Genomic DNA, 18,900 nt, shown 5'->3' on the forward strand with positions numbered 1-18,900 from the left:
TGTGTTTTTGTATGTTATAAAAGTCAATAAAGACCTATTAAAAAAATAAGTGCTGATAGTAGCCACCTTTTTCATCAAAGCAGACATGCTGGTATTTGTAATTGGTATAGCTTCATAATTAGTAGTTCCCTAAGTACTTAGGGTCAGACTTACTAACCTTACACACAATGAAGCATAGGAAGGCAACTTGCTGTGCTGGATTGCATGAAAGGGAGACAGAAGAAATGTTCCATACCTGCTAAGATACAGCACACTTCTGCTCTCTGAAATAACTGGCACACTTCAGGTAGCCTGGCATCAATGCAGGTCTACTTGCACCACGGAGAATTGTTTTTGTGCAGGAACAGATACCATCCTGCCCCTGCAGCCTTTTCCTCTTTCTATTCATAATCATCACACATAGAAAGTGGAAATAAAAAGAACAAAATATTTTTCTCATTGTTACGCCATTCTCTAGGTGACATAGCGATTTCACTCAATCCTAGGTTTACAAAACTCTGCAAATTGGGAATTGTGTGACATCCATGGGTGGGTGCTCAGGAACTGCCCATTCTCTGCCCCCTCCAAGTACTAAACGTTATACAATTCAGCGCAAGCCACTGCGTTACATTTTTTTACAAAACCATGCAAGGCAATGCAAATTGCCCCTTGTGTGACTTTGTAAATATCTACTTGCATTATTTTTTGTGGCTATTCCACGTTAGATACCAAATGTTAGTATAAAGTATAAAGAAGCTTATTAAGCGCTCTAATGCCAAATGGCATCTTGGCGCTGTGGTGTGAGAAGAACAACGGAAATGATGGAACTAAAGAGCTAAAGGACATTAAACAGCCTAGACTTCATAGCTTCCCTAAAGGAAAGGAGGTCTGGCTCAAGGCGAAAGAAGGCTGGAAGCTTATTCCATAATTGAGAGGCACAGATGGAGAATGTGCGGCCACCCCATCTAGCACATCTGTATCTAGAGGTACACATGAGGCCAAGATTGGCCGAACGTAGATCTCATCGGGGGAAGTAGGGTCTGAACAGATTCTGACAGTAGGTGGAGCCACCACCATATTGTGCCTTATGGACCAGGCATAGTGCCTTAAATTCAATTCTCTGTTGGACCGGGAGCCAGTGCAATTATCTCCTAGCGGAGGAGATGGAGTGGCCCTTAGGAATTTGTAACAGAACGTGAACAGCGGCATTCTGCAGGGATTGAATTTTACAGATTAGGAACTTATCGATGCCCAAAAACATAGCGTTGCAATAATCAAGTCTCGACATGAAAAGAGCGGCCATTACCGTCTTCTGGAGAGCAATGGGAATAAAAGGAAAGATTTTGCGGAGAGATCTGAGCAGGAAAAAACAGGCAGAAGTTATGCTGTTAACAAGCGCTGACATATTCATTTTATTGTCAAAGATGACGCCAAGATTTCTAACCTTTTCCACAGGGAGAGGACAGAGTCCTTCCTCCAATGGCCACCAGAGGTTGTTCCAGATTGGTGGTCCATTCCCGAATTCCATAACTTCAGTCGTTTCCGTATTAATCTTTAAGAAACTCTGCATCATCCAGGCCATGATGTCCTTAAGACACGCATGGAATCACCCCGCTGTTAACTCTGGTGTATCTGATAACGAAATGACCAGTTGCGAATCGTCCGCGTAGGAGACGAAAGCAAAACCATGCTTTCTGACAACGGCGGCCAGAGGTCTCACATAGAGATTAAACAGGGTGGGGGATAGGGCAGAACCTTGCGGAACGCCACAGGTCAGATTAAAATTATCTGATTTTAGGCCCTCCCAGTTGAGAGATTGCTGTCTATCCTGCAAAAAAGAGGAAAGAAGGACCAGGGCTCGATGACTAATGCCCGCCTCCTTTAGCCGTTGCACTAAAACCGTATGATTGACGGTATCAAAAGCAGCCGAAAGATCGAGGAGGACTAGAATAGCCCTCCCACCTCCGTCGACTGCCATCCGAATCCCCTCCGCTGCAGCCATAAGAGCAGACTCAGTAGAGTGATTAGAACGAAAACCATGCTGTGACGGATCAAGTAAGCTATTGCAGTCCAAGTATTCGGAAAGCATGGTATTCGTGTGCTTTTCCATGATCTTGGCAACTAAAGGCAGATCCGAGATTGGTCAGTAATTTTTTTAACTCAGTTGGATCAAGCGAGGCTTTCTTCAGAATTGGTCTGACACTAGCCGTCTTCCACGCAATGGGATAGGTCCCTGAGACCAGAACTTGGTAAATTAGAAGCCTAAGAATAGGACCCATCTTCTCCGCAACCAGATGCAGGACCGACGGGGGACAAGGGTCAGAGACAGACCCTGACTTAGTAATTTTTAACAAATCTGTTACAGCCTCAACAGACAGAGAGCCAAAACTCGTAAAACCACCCTGCCTAATCTCGGGGGGCAGAAAAAGTTGGGGTGTAACTTGAACAGGAGCTGGGATTGAAAGGTTCAACAGATCATCATATATTGTTTGAACTTTATCATAAAAAAAGGAAGCCAGCTGGTTGCAGAAACCCTGGTCAGGGCGGAACAAGCTGCCCTGCTGAGGTTTGGCCAGAAAAGACACGGATTTTAAGAGTTTTTTGGCAGAGTTGCCAGTGGCCAAAATTTTCCCCGTAAAATAAGTTGTTTTTGCTACACGAATGGCCTCTTTATATTTGTGAAGGGCGATGTTGTAGAGGTCTTTACTAGCCCTGGTATAGTCCCGTCTCCACCGGCGCTCAAACCGTCTGCATTGAACTTTTAAATGTTTGAGATCAGGGCTGTACCATGGGGCACCGCCGGCCGCCTGTTGAGAATGGCTGTCTGTGTGGGGGCAACACGGTTGATCGCTGCCGCAATCCAGTCATTAAACTGTGCCACTGCCACGTCATTATCTGAGTCTGAGATAGGGGGGAAATGATCAAGGGCAGCCGCTAGGTCAGTGCTGGTGATTTTAGACCACTGCCGAAACATGACCTTAACCGGTTTGTGAGGGGCGCCCATACCAGCAAGCCTGGACGAGACCTCGAAGGAAACTGCTTTGTGGTCAGTTCAGGGAAGCGCATCGGCCCTGCAATAAATAAATCTGGATGGTTAGAGAACAGCCCGTCAAGAGTATGGCCTCCTTCGTGTGTTGGTACGGTCACTAGCTGATGTAGGCCGAAGGCTGCCATAACATCTCGGAGTCTATTTGTATCCGAACTAGTGGTGGATTCCAAATGAAAGTTAAAATCGCCCAGGATGGAATACGAGTCTGAGTCCGTACAGGATTCCCTATATGTCATATGGGCCAAAGAGAAAGCGGCCCTGGGGCCAGGGGGTCGATAGATCAGCAGGCCCTGAAAGATCGTAACCTCCTTCAGCTTGATGGCATTGTGGAGTGCTTCAGCATGAAGATCTATCACAGACCTGGTCTGGACTATGAGGGTTTGCATGTAGACAATGGCGATACGACGACCTCTATTGCCCAAGCGGTCCAGCGACAGGACCTTGGGCCTCGGCCGTAAATACCACTAACCTGTCTCTGGGCTGGTACGAGCTAAATCATGAAGATGGTAGGCAAAGGAAACCACGTGATCTGACACGTGGTCTATTACAAACCAAGATGGCTACAGCCTGGTTTTTGGCCCTTTTCGTCGAGCAGTAAGACTTGAAAGGAAATGCTTCTTCTAGAACATATCAATAAGTGTTTTTGTGGTCAGAATACCATCTTAGATACATTGTGCTAACTTTTACATGGTGTGAATAAACAGAACAAATGATTTTCATCCTTCAGATCGGCCCTTTTAGCATAATGTAGCTAACGTACCAACTTAATCTTCAAAAATGCCTTCATCTATCTGCATCATGTCATATATCTCTTTCTGTACTAGCTGAGGGCCTATCTTAGCTGGGCGTGGTTTAGATTCAGGAAGGGCAAGGAGGAGTCGATTAGTGCAATAAGAACAGCAAGCAGGTCCACATTTTAGGCAGACACAACAGGTGAAAAGAAAACCTGCTATACCCAAAAGGATCATGAATAATTTCCATCCCCAAATGGCAAAGATGCCCCAAAACCAGCTAGAAAGAGACCAGTTACCAGTATCTGTATGAATTTCTGATGCTAAACGGTGCAGTTTTTGGATGGCTAAATGTACAGAGGGGAGGGGGCGGAGTCAGGTATATACACACAGCAAGAGCTGCCAATCACTCTGCATGCTCCCCCACGATCAGCTAGAATAACGTCTAAAACCATACGATTTTGAAGCGTTACAAGCCTGGTCGCCTGAAGCTAAACAGTTATATTAGTTAGTATTCCGGCAGTGATATTTACTACTCCCTCTACCACTCTAGATAACCTTCTGATCTCTTTACTGGTCAAAATGGGTCCCCATATGGGCAGGACTCCTTTCATTATGTCCACAAAGTGTTGTGCAGGAGTATCGGTCTGATCGGTGGCATCCCCCGTAGTAGCTCATTTTCCTAAACTCCGCCGGTTCAGTGAATGGGTCTTATGATAGTCAGAAGGGGCTATATAGACTGGTGGGTATAGGAAAGACAAATAACATCTACCTGACCATCCTCTGGGGAGCCATGTGTATGTATTTTCCCCACATACAAAATACACATTGGTAAGCATTGGTGGGCTGCTAAATATTCGTAATCTGTATGTATAATTGCATTTACTAAATCCAACTGCTAAGTAGGGGTGGGCGGAATTCGCGTAATCGCGTTACGCAAATCTCCGCGAAACGGTAAAAAATCTCCGCGAACATGCAGAAATTCCGCCAACACGCGGAATTGCTTGTTCGCGATGCTTTTTTCCTGTTCACAGTTGCTGTTTGCGTGCTCGGGGAGAAATATCTTGCGAACACGCATTTTGAGAACGCGAACAAGAAAAAAAGTCGCGGAAAGCAGCATTTTGGGCAATTTCGCGTTCTTCGCGGAACGCGAAATTACCGAAATTCCGCAAATTCCGCTAGCGGAACGGAATTTACCGCCCAGGCCTACTGCTAAGTGACCAGTGCCATGTACACAAAAGGAAGATGACGCATTCAATACTGGGACCGGAATTACCTTATCATCTGATACATTTCGTTCCTGGAAATATTTGAAATACTCAGTGAAATTGAAAGACATAAAATCCAATATTTCATCCCTTAACCAAGTGTCATTTGCATATTCAGTATACTCATTCATACAAGCAGTTGGGTCTAGTGTACCATCTGTACCATCTTCATTCGGAGTGAATCCCTGATGTTCTTCTATATATGCTAGAATCATTTCATAATCTTTCTCAGAAAACCGGTGTTCATCAACAGTATAGTGCGTATATATCATCGACAGCAATTTAAACCAGGCTTCACAACTCCCTAGATATGACAAGGGCATCGAAATAAAAAGGTCATGTTTGTGCATAACCGAGGGGAGGAGGCCACAGACCCAGCATTCTGTAGCATTAGTCGAACTATGGGTCTGGTGCAGCATTTCAATAAAAGCATTCTTTACATATGTTTGACGATATCTCTCCTTATGCGGGGCAAAAGTATGGAAATGATGCTCTTTAGGGACAGGAGTAGAGGGTACCAGGGTGTGCACAGGGTGACCTTGGAAGTGTTCATTGTTGAATGTATAGAAATCATCCTTATGAATAACATCTTTCTATTCATTAATACATACTACTGCCAAATCAAAGGCACCAGTATGGGAGCCACATGTGCTCCCAGCCTGGCATGTCTTTATGTGGGCAAATTTGAGGACCGACACATCTATAATGAAGTCGCTCCTTATTTTGAAAACATCAAGCAGTGGTCTAGATTTATAGATGATGTGTTCTTTATCTGGCAAGGAGATGAGGTAGAACTGGTTTCTTTTCTAGATTGGCTCAACTGCGGTGATGCCAATTTAAAATTCACAGGAAATAGAAGTAAAGAATCAGTAGATTTCTTGGACATTACCATAAAAGTAAAGGATGATAAACTAAAAGTAGAACTCTACACTAAACCATCAGATAGGAATACATTATTACACCACACGAGTAATCATCCCAAATGCCAGAAGGACAGTATTCCGTTTAGTCAGTTTTTAAGGATTAGACGAAACTGCAGTGAAAACAAAGACTTCGAACTTCATGCACTGGCCTTGCAACAAAAACTCCTACATCGAGGATATCCCAAACGACTCATTAAAGAAGCGCATAAAAGAGCCAAATACTATAATAGGGACAGCATCTTTGAGCCCAATGATAAGCCCCAAAAAGCCCTACAAGAAAATGTCATGGTGACTAATTTTAATGGCTTGAGCAATAAACTTAAAAATTTGATAAACAAAAATTGGTATCTACTGAATAAACCAGGCCAGAGTCCACTCAGTAAACCTATATTTTCCTATAGAAGGAATAAAACGATTCGGAATGAGCTAGTAAGAACCTTCAGTGAACCGAAAATGAGTATACAAACCAGTATCCATGATGGAACGAAGCTAAAAGGTAATTTCCCGTGCAGTTCATGTACACATTGTAAGACCATTGTAAAAGAACAAAAGATTGTGCTGAATAACACAACTCATTGGATAAACGAAATGGTCAATTGTCGAACCAAAAATGTGGTATACCTTTTAATTTGTCCCTGTCAAAAGGGATACGTAGGTGAGACAAGTAGGGAGATGCGTTCTCGCCTTACAAAGCATAGGTCAGCCTTGAAAAATGGCAAAAAGAATGCCCCTTTGGTTGATCATTGGCAAGAAATTAAACATAAGGAAGATGATCTCAAATGGTTCATTCTTGAAAAAATAAAAATTTCAGCGAGAGGCGGTGACATGGACAAAAGAAGAAAACAAAGGGAACAATTTTTCATGTCTAAATTCAAGACCTACTACCAGGGCCTCAATAATAGAGAAGAGTGGGAAAGAATTGTTAGGTAAACTGATTTACATCGTTTACAACATTAATTGTTGTTATTAGAGGGCCTTTCATTCTCATCCCTTAGCCCTATATCCTTGTATACCCCTGTGTTCCCTACATGGTACTATAATACTCGCCTTTAACTCACTTTATTTACATGAAAATTCGACCAATGAGTCCCTCTAGTTTCCAGTAATCGTAATTACGAATGCTAATGTTAGCAGTACGTAAAATATCTCATTGTGATCAATAAGAACGTAAAAAATGTAGCTATCATCTAAGCACCCCCTTAGATTGTAGGCAAATACAAAAAATTAATATACATATAACCTCATTCTATAAAAATCAATATTCATTGTGAGGTTCTCTGTAAAGTATACAGTTAAGCCCCAACCGACGTGGCGGCTGAGATTCAATAAAGTTTTTTTTGGGTCTCTCATTGCAAGAAATAGGAACTAGCGAGATGGCTGCACGGCATGGATACATGTGAATACACGAATGCCGATACGGACGCAGCGTCCTAGATTCAATAATGTTGGCCCCGTTGTCATTTATTGTAAAAAATAGAGTCTATACGGCACGAAAATATGTAAACTAAGGAAGGCAGACACAGCGGACGTTAAAACTTTAATTCATCCAAGCGGTGCTGGTTCCTTTTATCTTATAAAGTTTGCACAAATCCTGAACTAATTAGGACAAAAATTCGAAAACAATACGCAGATACAAACTACTAAAATAAACTATTAGGAACTACCAAAATGGCCGTAGTATACGTACATACGTAATTAAGTATTTGCCGGAAACGTAAATACGTATAAAAAGAAGGACAACAGAATCTCAGTAGGTGAGCCAGACCAGAGATACCGATATGAGGTGACGCTACGCTCCTTGAAAGGTAAGAACCTGAGGTACCCCCGGATTTAGTGTAAAAAACAGGGGGTTAATACAGTCTGTTTTCAAATAGGAATAATTTATGACACAGCGTCACGTTAAGACGCATAGCGCACGAATAATATTAGTCGGGGCATCTTGCATTCCCTATGAGTGAGCACGGTGCTCATTCAAATGTCGTGCGGTTTGGTGGTTTTGATATATAAACCTTAGAGGCGACACCACCAAATTTAGTGTAATAAGGGGTCAGTACCTTCTGTTTGCTAACAGGTAAAACCTATGACATAGAATCGCGTTATGAGGCTTAGCGCACGAATAATGTCAGGCGGGGCACTATGTATTCCCTATAAGTGAGCATGGCGCTTTTTCAGTTGTTTAGATATATAGAGTTCAACCATCAGACATCTCATATGGCGTAAATACTAAATTATAATGACATCTATCATTGGCCCCATTAGTTAATGTAGTTTTAATTTCCAGCATCGTATTATTTAGAGCGGTCTTTTCCTTCAACTTCTAGAAATCGGTTCCGCCAAAACGAAACACGAAGGTTAGATTTACAGACACCTTGGTGCTCAGCGGAATAACCGGTCATTCAGCGTATACAGAGTAAAGCTATCAATGAATAGACCGTTGTTGAAATTTGAGGTAAGCCAATTATTGTGCAATAGAACTAGTAGTTATCAGAGTACACTATTCACCTTTGATACTAATTAGGTCATATTGAATTTGTGCCTATATAGAAGTAACGGAGTTTGAACATGGAGAGCTACCTGTAACTCTAACAAGCGGCTTTAAGAAAAGACATCCGCTTTATTAGGGTGAGTAGCACTCATTTACTTATTGATATAACAATTCTCTTAGAATAAATAACTCTGTAACCAATGGAGAAATAGAGATAACTGAGTAATAATTTCAATGTTACTTGACACTAGATTGGAGCACGATGGATCAAGTTAATCACGCCGCTTTAATCAATTAACGACTGCGACCTAGAGTAAAAAAAATTTTTTGTAAGTATATAACAAACAAAATAAGAGCAAAAGAGACATAATTGAAGGAGATATTCCATGGCATAATCTTCATATATATATATTCTTTAAACTAGATTGGAGTGTGATGTACTGAGCCAACACGCTATTCTGGTCACTTAAGGACTACAATTAAATGGTCCTATCCGTATGTGAGTATATGCCTATAATTCACTTTGACCCATTTACAGCAACAACAGAATTAAATAACAATCTAATTTAGAAAATAATTGCTGTGGGGGAGGATTTATTTAAAGCATACCTCCCACATAATGTAATGATTTGCAGGCCCTTTATTAAAATTCATAAAACTATACCTGATTTAATAGATTGATGGGCAATAACAAGATAGGCCGTATATAGGTCTTAGAACTGTGAGGCTGGGACAATCTCTGGTGCAGTTTTCTACACCGTTCACTATTAACAGACCTTTTATTATTCTAGAAAACTTTCCGAAAATTCTATTGAGTCTAATAGTCATCCAAAATCAAGTGTGCTGAACCAAAGATAGGGTTGAATACCATGAGTATTTGTATGTATTGTAATTATATACATTCTCTTTTTATAGATTGTTTTAACTTGATAGAGAGAGCTGTTTTTATTCATTGGTCCTGAAGAAGGTGTTACAAATCATACCTTACACCGAAACGCGTCGACAAGAGGACAAAATTATATTTGTGTCTTTATATCAATTTTATATGTATGCAATGCATTATTGATTCCTATATTGAATGTTTTTATAAAATGTTTTTTGATTTAATTATGTGCAATCATTGATTTTACCTGTCATTGAGAGTTATTTTTCACACATGATTGTTGTTTTTTGAAGAAGATTTACCTTACTGTATTGTGATAATTGTGGACAAATTATTGTAATATAAATTCGAAGTACAGAACAATTTCTAAATCAAATAAAATAACAATACACTCTATCTTTGTTGTGTTTAGTCTTATGGACTCCTTATCTTTGGTTCAATATACATTGATCTTTAACCTGTAGTTGGAGACTTGTGAGCAAATCCATGAGGGAAATTTGACAGTTTTTAACGGTGCACAGGGTGACGACATTCTAAATAAATGAATACACCTAAACATATTACTAGTGATATAGTTATTATAGCTGTGAATACTATCGTAATACGCATACTCCAAGTAGAAAAATAGGCATATATGGGTGCAGAGGGCATGGGGCTATAGGTCGCTCCTCTTCGGGAACAAAGCGAGCAAAGGGATACATTCTTGCTAAAAGTCCAGATATAATCTAATGGGAATGAGCCTACTTGCAGTCCAACCTGCCGGATGGTGCTTCTTTCCTGTGTCCGTTCAGAGCCTCACAGGCAGACTCCCATTGTTCATAAAACAAAATACCAAAACAGAGAAATAGCAAAAACTTCTCACTTTGGGCTGCACTTGACGCAACTCTTATTGACAAAGACTCCACCTGGGCCCCACTAATCAATCAATGTCTCTATTTTCTTTCTGAAAAGAGCTTTTACTGAAAGTTCTGAGCTCTCAACTAGTTCAGTCCAGTGTTCCTTTGATTATACCAGGGTTTACTCAAGTCTCTCTTCTCTTTCTCCAGACTGGACCTGGTATCTTTGCTCTTTGTCGGGGCCGCAGGTTATAGCGAACGTGACCAGGTGTTCGGGGATCAGGGAAAAGAATAGGCACAGTAGGATCAAACGAAGTACTGGAAGTGTGATCTTTCGGATCCGATGGAGCATTACCGGGAGCAGAGCTGATAGTTGGGCCAGCCAATAGAGTCGTTTGTGAACTCACCGTGCCTCCCTCTCACCCGTTCACTTCTTCTCGGGCTTCAGAGAGAGATGAATCTTCAATGAGCTGCTCACCGTCATGCACCAACCCTTCACTCTGATCCTGCAGGTCTCCCGGCAATGGTAGATGAATTCTTTTTAAGTGTGACACATGAATCCAGTGCCGCTTCCCGTCAACCTTAACAGCCGTTCTTGTGGAGAGGAGTATCTGATGGGGTTTGCTCCATCACGGCTCCAAACTCGATTTTCGCTGCTAGTTCCGGATCAAAACCCACTGTCCAGGTTCAAGACGATGTCCAGGACCCTCCGGCAGGGGCTGCAATACCGCTGATATCTGTTGATGAATGGAACGAAGATCTTTAGTTAATGCATAAAGATAATCTGTCAACATTGGGTACTCGATGTCCCTAAAGGATTTCGGTCTCGGTACACCCCAGATATTAGCAGGCCTACCAAATATCCCCTCATATGGTGATATCCCAGAACGAGAGTGAGGAGTGGTTCTTACAGACAACAAGGCTAAGGGTAAGAGGTCAGGCCATTTCAAACCTGTGGTGTCTTGCAGCTTAGCCAATTTCAACTTTAAGATCCCATTATACTTTTCTACCAACCCCGCTGATTGGGGGTAGCGGGCAGCGTGAAATTTTTGTCTAATGGATAAACCACTAAAAATGTGTTCAATAAGGTTGGCATTAAAATGTTTTCCATTGTCACTCCAGATTACGCGTGGCAAACCATACTGAGGGAAAAACTCCTTTACTAATGCCTTGGCTGTAGCTAGAGCGGTATTCTCCTTGGTGGGGTATGCTTCCACCCATTTACTGAATGCGCAAACCACTACTAGAACATACTTGAGATTATTTACCCGCTCTAATTGGATGTAGTCCATTTGTAACACCTCAAAGGGTAAGGTGGGGGGCGCAAAATTCCCTTTCAGTACAGGGACACTACCTCCTGGATTATGCTGTAAACAGATCATACAGTTCAGAACCAAATGTGTTGCAGTTTTATTAATATTGGTGTTATACCACACAGAATCCAATACTGCACAAATACCTTTAACACCTATGTGCGCAGGGCTGTGTGCCATGGATACTATCACATTTACGAATGCATTTGGCAGTAACCACCTGCATTTGTCTGACAGGTCGATCCAACATCCATTTTCATCTAGTCTCCCTATCTGTTCTTGCCAATGCACCAGTTCTTCAGGGGTCGCTTCTTGGTGTATGTCTCTAACACTATCCATAGTGCTATTGAATATTTCTGTCTCTACCATTCCTCTCGATGAACTGGCTACAAACATAGAGGTGGTGTTTGACTGGGCAGTTTCTTTAGCGATTCTATCAGCAAATGAATTTCCTTCGCCTACAGCATCTATTACAGCTTTATGTGCGCTACATTTAATAACAGCAATTCCCTTTGGTAAAGTCAGGGCAGTAAGTAGTCTCAAGAAGAGCGGGCCGTTCCTTATCTTCTGGCCATGCGAAGTAAGGAAACCCCTTTCCGCCCATAATCTTCCAAAGTTATGCACTACACCGAAAGCGTATTGGCTATCGGTGTAGACATTCACTCTCAGCCCTTCACTTAACTCACAAGCTCGAAGCAAGGCTACTAATTCGGCAGCCTGGGCAGATTGGTAAGACACTTTAGCCATTTCAACTACAGTTTGGAGAGTGGTAATCGCATAGGCAGATGTGGTAGTGCCATTCGGTAACTTAAAACATGAGCCATCGACATATAACTCCCCTTGTGGGTCAGATAAGGGAGTGTCTGTCAGGTCTATCCGTCCCTTCGTTTCTTCTTCTGTCCGAAATAAACAGTCATGCATGTCTGGATCTTGCTCTTCCGAAGAAAGGGGTAGTAACGTGGCAGGGTTCAAAGTGGCACATCTTTTTATAGTGATGTGGGGTGCAAACAGGGTCAATTCATACCCTGTACGACGCGCACTAGTTAAGTGCTGCGTCTTGGTCCTGTTTAATAATACATCCACAGCGTGAGGCACCATCACCGTGAGGTCATTATTCAGGACGAGCCCTTCTGATTGTCGAATTGCCACCGCAACAGCCGCCGTGGCCCTTAGACAACTAGGAAGTGCTCTGGTGACATTATCCAATACCGCCGAAAAATATGCACAAGGTTTTTGCTTACCACCAAAACCCTGTGTTAACACAGAAGGTGAGCAACCGTCCACCTCATGCACGTAGAGTGTAAAAGGCTTCCGGTAGTCAGGAGTGCCAAGCACAGTAGCGGAACAAAGAGCAGACTTCAGAGAGATAAAAGCATCCTGACATTCAACAGTCCAAGGTAAAGGTTCACACACATCTTTTGTTGTGAAGTATAGTAGAGGTTTAGTCAGAAGGGAAAAGTTAGGAATCCACTGGCGACAGTAAGAGGTTATGCCACGGAAAGCGCGGACATCACGTTGCGTGCAAGGAACAGACATGTTTGATATAGCTGTTATACGATCAGAAGTTAGACGCCTACCCTCCTTCGACAGGAGATGACCTAGATAAGTCACCTCCGGTCGACAATATTGAAATTTAGACAGGGATACCTTATTACCATGGTTGGCCAAATGCTGCAACAATTTAACCGTGGCATCCCGGCAACCCTGTTCAGTATCCGCAGCCACCAATAGATCATCCACGTACTGTAACAGTACGTTACCATCAGGCAAAATTAGAGTATCCAATAGGGCTTTGAGCGCTTGACTATAAATACTAGGGCTTTCTGTATAGCCCTGGGGAGCGCGACAAAAGCGGAAGCTGCGACCAGCTAATGAGAATCCGAAAAGATATCGGCTATCAGGATGAATGGGAATGCTGAAGAAAGCATTTTTCAGATCAATCACAGAGAAATATTGAGCTGTAGGAGGAATCATAGTCAATATAGTGGTTATATCAGGCACCACGGGATACTGGGGTACCACGATCTTGTTTATTTCGCGCAAATCAATCACAAAGCGATATGTATCTACGTAATCAGGATTGCAATCTACGGGGGCCCTTTTAAGAATAGGGAGAATGGGACTATTACACACATTGGAGGTTTTCTCTTCCACCACCCCAGATCGGATCAGATCCTGAATAATGGAAAACAAGGCTCGTTCACCTGCAGGGGCAATTTTATATTGCGGTTTTTTTCGGTAGCCGAGCATTTTGCTTTAAGGTAATTGAAATTGGGGGTATCCTCAACAAACCCACATCAGTGTCTCCTGTAGCCCAAAGGGTTTTTGGAATCTGTGCGAATTAAGGGGGCAAGGTGTCCGTCTTAGAAAAGTACTGCACCGAATGGGGTTGGACAGTCAAATAGACACCGTCTGAGGAACAACATATACGAGCATGTAACCTTTTCAGTAGGTCTATGCCTAATAAATTCTCCCCACATTGCGATGTTAGAAGGAAGGGCGAATCAATAGAAATAGGGCCCAGAGCAAAAGAAAAAGGTCGGGAAATGGGGCTCACCACCGGAGTTCCAGAGAAACCTACGGACACATTATCCTGGCCAGACAGAGCAGCCCCAGTGACAAGGGCATGTGAAACAGAACTGTTCATAGCTCCTGTGTCAACAAGAAACTTACCCGATGCGCCCATTAAATGTGCATTAACACAAGGTCCGTTCTGATCTATAGGAATTGACACACGTCCCGCACTCTGCCTTTGGCTGTCCTATGCATGAGGATAGCCTGCCGGTGCATCCCTGCCACATCCTTCATTAAAATACTGCTTTCCCTGACCGTGATAAAAATAGTTCTGACTATTCCCATCGTGCCCAAACTCCTCCTGTCGTGTATGTCCGCCTCGACTACCGCCTCCACGTCCTCTCCCTTGGCCTCGTGTATTGTTGTTTTGCACATATAACAACGGACACTGGGAACGCCAATGTCCTTCCTGTTTACAAAATGCGCATTGGTTTATTCCTAAATCAGTTCGTCCTCCACTCGGTACTTGGCCCGCCCCTCGTGGTGTCGAGGTCGGACCTCCCCTACCCCTTCCACGGCCTCTCTCAACCTGCTCTAACAGGACCCGTGTTTTTAACTCCTTTGCTTTCTTTTCCGTCTTATCTTTACTTTCATTCTCTCGGTGCTCATAATATTAAGCCATGCTTAATATGATCGAGGGAGTAGACGTCGTCCAAGTACTTTCTGCGGCCTGGAGTCGGGCCGAGATTTCAGGCAGTAAATTAGTTACAAATCTGTTGACAAACAAGCGTATACCACCCTCCTTAGACAAGTCCTGGCCACTAAAGTCAATAAAAACACCTTCAAATCTAGTAAAGAAATCTGACACACTCTCATCTTTCTTCTGCCGGCATGCTGTCAATTTATCCCAATCCACTTTCCTAGGCAGAATTAGCGAATGCATGTATGTAATTATTTTGTCAGGTAGCGTTAATATTTCGGCCCTAGGCTTATCTCCTGGTTTTCGATCTTTATCCCAATCTTTCAATTGATCCCATGTTCCCCCAAATTCAGTCACATGGTCTTGGTCATGTACCTGACGCCATATATCCACTGGTACTAATAAAGCGAAGAATAATTCTATATCGGCCAATGTCATTACTGCCGATGAGGCTGCTTCAGTAAGTTCTTTATAATATGCTATAGGATTCTTCCTAGGGTCAGTCAAATGAGCTTTCAATGACAACACTTCACTACGCTTCCATGGGGTGTACACCCACTGCTCCTGAAAACGAGCATCTGCTCGCGGGCGGGTAACCGTTCCCGTAGCATCTATTATTTCAGTAATTTCTGGATTATAAATAGGGTGGACCTCACGCATTGGAAAATGTGCAGAACCCACAGGACCAGCAGATTGAAGTTGGGTTCTATAACTAACCAATGTTCCAACATTTTTTAACACTTCCTCCGGGGTCAATTGAAATTTATGGGCATGGTCATGAATAGTATACAATATTACTGGAGCTTTCCCCCCTGTATAAACCTGTTCCCATAATGATATCAGGCATGCAGCCATATGGTCTAATGCATGCTGTTGCATCACGAGTTTGTAGTCTTTCATTGTGCTCCATATGTCGGACAGAGTATAAATAGGCTGTCGCATCCATTGTGATGCTTGTAGCGCAATAACCTCCCTTTCCTCAAATTTTAAGGCTGACCGGGTAAACAGTTTTTTTCCTTCAAGAGAACCGGGCTGATGTAACGGAGTGGAAACAGCTAGTAAGGAAGTTGCGCTCGCTGAGGATGAGGCCATCACATGGGGGGAATGGGCCGACCCGGGTGACAGCTGAAGATTCCCAGCTGTCGCGGATAACAAATTGGGCAATAAAGTCATAATCTCTGTAACAGACGAGGACAACCGGGACAAATTGGTTTGAGGCGGTGCCGACGCAGCAGGAGCTACTGTCGTCACAGCTGAAACTTGCGCAGGGGCTACTGGATCTGCAACAGCTAATACCGGGGCATCTGGTACCTCCGGGTATAACCGTTGCAGGACATATGGGGGTGGTGGCCGCAAGTCTAGCAAGTCTCCAATTTCATCTTCGGCGTCAGGCCGAGCCACGTAACTTTTATCGGCCTGTAACCTGAACTCACGATTTACACATTCAATCCCTTCTTCTGTTCGGGCTCTGTCGTAGGCAACAGCCTTCTGAGTAACTGTTTGCCCTGCTTTAACTTTAGCTAGTTTCTTCTCTCTCATTCGCCTCCGTTTAGATTCCTTCTGCCAGATGTTTAGTGCATCAAACATAGACTGTCTACTGCGTCTAGAAAATAACTGATCCTGTAAAAAGGCGATTTTATTTTCATCAAAAGAACCCGTCTGAGGCCATTGCAATTCTTCATTACCTCTGGTATACTTATGCCACAAAGTATTAAACAATAGAGGAGTTATTCCATGTTTTATGTACATGAAATGGTTGGGACTGCCCTCCGGTGGGGCAGGCTGGCTTTCGGCCAGCCGAGAGCCACCAGTCCGACAACAACAACCAAAACAATTCAATCTACTGAAGCACGGCATTGTTAGTTAACAGACAAACACCAATAACGTACAAACACATTTTTGTATCACATATAACACACATTGATTGTTCCTAGGTAACGTTTTCTGCAGTTCAACCTTAACCTATTTATTCAAACTTGATGCATCCAAACAAACGAACCGAGCCTGTCGACTCCCGTTCGTGGAGAATTATTCAAAATACCGGACCGACAGAATCACAACGAGCAGTCTTCCAGAAAGACTTGCAAGAAGCAGTCAGACAGGTGCGACCACGGACTGGACTACGGACCATCCTGCGACCTCTTTGGTTCACCACTGAGACTGTTCTGATGTGGCGCGAACATCACCTCAGATATGTCCCACGGCTACCCAATTACAGCCACAGGCTTTTCCGAATACAATCCGGCCGTGTGTTACACACAGGTAACAACTAGGCATCTGATCAGCATCTCTAAATCACAAAAGATCCGCGGAGTCTCTACAGTCAGTCCCTACCGGACCACCCTGCAAGACCTCTGTAATTCTCCTAGGGTACTCATGACCCCCAAATCAAAGTACAGTTAACTGTTCCAAATGCACCGCTCAAGAGCGTGCGTCAAACAAACAAATTACTCACCGGGTGCACCCACCCAGGTACGGACGTTCTCCGCTGCCAACTTCTTGGGACCAACACGGTCAGCTCCTGGGTTAAGCCAGTAGGACCCCGGTGAAGGGCTACTAGCAGCAGAGGACACCCTGATCGGGAGTGCGGGGTGGAAGTGTAGGAAAATCCCTCCTCTCCACTCGTCCGACCAGGACGCCCTCAATCCTACCACCCGACTACGGGGCAGGAAAAGACCCTATCACGGGGTCCCACCAGAGTCGCCAACTGAAGTACTCAATAACAATCCCAAGGGCCACACTTACCAGTGGCCCGCAAGATATATCTTAAATAAGTCAGTCGGCAATGGAGAAGGTTCTGAAGCTTTATTGGCCAAAGCAAAACTCTATATAGAGGAGCCTCATCGATCCTCACCCATCAGGTGCGCCGAGGAAGACTGCTGGCTCCTTGACAAAACCACACTTATATACATAACAGATTCAGCATACAAAGCCATACAAGTGGAAAAATACCAGTTAGTCCATGGGCTCCTGGATGAGCTCATACAGTGTTAAGTTTCAGGCTCACACAAAAGGTTGCTATCTATACAGAGGAGGTCGGCAGGGTTACTCCCTTTTCGTCCCAGGGCTTGAAGGAATTTGCTTGATACTCCCTACAGCAGATGTGACCTTGGGCCTCGGCCATAAATACCACTAACCTGTCTCTGGGCTGGTACGAGCTAAATCATGAAGATGGTAGGCAAAGGAAACCACGTGATCTGACACGTGGTCTATTACAAACCAAGATGGCTACAGCCTGGTTTTCGGCCCTTTTTATCGTGCAGTAAGACTCGAAAGGAAATGCTTCTTCTAGAACATCAATAAGTGTTTTTGTGGTCAGAATACCGTCTTAGATACATTGTGCTAACTTTTACATGGTGTGAATAAACAGAACGAATGATTTTCATCCTTCAGCGGAGGCAGCCTCAGCCCAAGTCTCGGTTAAAAAAACCATGTCAGGGTTATGTGCACTTAAAAAAATTTCGAGCTCAAGTTTATGCTTAGCCACCGAACACACATTTAAAAGAATGCCCTTAAACGTCTTCAGTGAAGCCCGCTCCGCTGTCCTACTCAGAGCAGGTACTGTGCCAGTACGTAGGACAGCCGGAGTGAGGAGAACATCCTTACCGCCAGAATTGGTGTGGCAGGCGGTGTCAAGGTGACTCAGCATATTACTGTTAGTGTTAGTAAGCATCACAAAGTTACAGTGAGTGCAACGGAGCAAACCAGCATCATCCTGAAGGTTAAACGTGGCACAGGTCCCATGGGGTGGTGGCCGGAGCTTATGGAGCAACTGAGGTGTATAGCGTACAGACACCGCCAGACCAGGGGTCCTGGCCACGGACACGTACCGGGCACTGATGGGCGCAGACGGGCTTGCCTTTAGCGCGCCTTTGGTGCGCCGTCGGCGCGTCCGCTGCGCGTGCTTATAGCGTGCTCGCGCCTGCGTGTGAATTTATGTGTCTGTAAATATAGTAAATCTGTACCCAAGTGCCCTGTATATAAACACTTTTATAGTCTCTCTTAATGGTATATTTTATATATATTCACTAAAACAACGAAGGTTACAGGAAAGTTATAGTTAGCAAATAGAGCTTTAAAAAAACCTTAAAAATTCACACACAAAAAACAGGGACATTATAGTTAGGCTTATTTGTTACTCGTACAAAACCAGAGTAAGTCAGCTGTTACAGTTACCTAAGTTAACTATAACTTGCACCCCCACAATGCACTGCTTATG

The sequence above is a fragment of the Triturus cristatus genome, chromosome 5_1, assembly GCF_964204655.1.
Source record: "Triturus cristatus chromosome 5_1, aTriCri1.1, whole genome shotgun sequence".
Classification (NCBI taxonomy): domain Eukaryota; kingdom Metazoa; phylum Chordata; class Amphibia; order Caudata; family Salamandridae; genus Triturus; species Triturus cristatus.